At 51.8% G+C, this 791-nt stretch overlaps 1 protein-coding gene across 1 annotated transcript in view; it reads right to left on the bottom strand.

Moving 5' to 3' along the window:
• Nucleotides 1–780, bottom strand: part of FANCI (Fanconi anemia, complementation group I) — a 52,312-nt gene extending 51,532 nt beyond the window's left edge. Inside the window, exon 1 of the mRNA XM_014533556.1 lies at nucleotides 707–780. The gene's annotated coding sequence lies outside the window, so the exon portion shown is untranslated. The remainder of the gene's footprint in view (nucleotides 1–706) is intronic.
• Nucleotides 781–791: the final 11 nt, after the last annotated feature.

Raw genomic sequence — 791 nt, 5'->3', positions numbered from 1 at the left:
TATATATGTATATATATGTGTGTGTGCGCGTGTAAAAAAACAAATATATAGACAAGAATATGTATTGTATTATAATACGAAGATCTGGTAAAAGAATAAACAAACTGCACTGTAAACGCAAAGGCCAATTAAACGGTATAAAAACAAAGGAGACATGAGCAATTAGGCTGAAGAAAGAAACACGTCCACATCTTCCCCGCAGCGGGAAGCGGGAACCGGGGGTCAGAGACTAAATGTGGATAAACAGACGGTGTCGGTATCCATTCCCGGGAGGGAGAGCGTCACCGACGACGGCACAGCCCCGGGGACCCGAGACACTGATTTGGGGAAAATGAGGACAGAGTGTAAAGAGGGGAGGGTTGGGAATAAACTGCACGATGTTAAACGCCAGCTGCAGGAAATTGGGTTTGATTCTGCAAATAATAGAGAGCAACCAACATTTCTGGAGCCAGAGAGAGTCTGAAAAAGATTGCGACACACATTCGGCATCGGCGTGCAAAGCGCAGAGACTGGGAGGTGACTGGGTTACTTCGGTGGCAGCGACGGAGGCCCGTATTCGGGTTCATTAAGGGAAATTTAATTTTTAATTACGGGACGGAGGCGCTGAATCTCGACGGAGGAAGCGCCAAAAGCAAGGGCTGAAGCGTCCCACGCCCCGGGGGGGGGGAGGGGGGACCGCGAAAACCCACGGGACAAGACTGCGCACCTCGACCTTCCGGGCCACAGAAACTCCGGACGCGACCCTGCTGTCCTCACAGGCCCGCTCCGTACTCCCGGGGGCTGAACGCGCC

The sequence above is a fragment of the Myotis brandtii genome, unplaced genomic scaffold, assembly GCF_000412655.1.
Source record: "Myotis brandtii unplaced genomic scaffold, ASM41265v1 scaffold988, whole genome shotgun sequence".
Taxonomy (NCBI): domain Eukaryota; kingdom Metazoa; phylum Chordata; class Mammalia; order Chiroptera; family Vespertilionidae; genus Myotis; species Myotis brandtii.
Note: the sequence above shows the minus strand (reverse complement) of the source record. Positions and strands in the feature narration are given on the sequence as shown.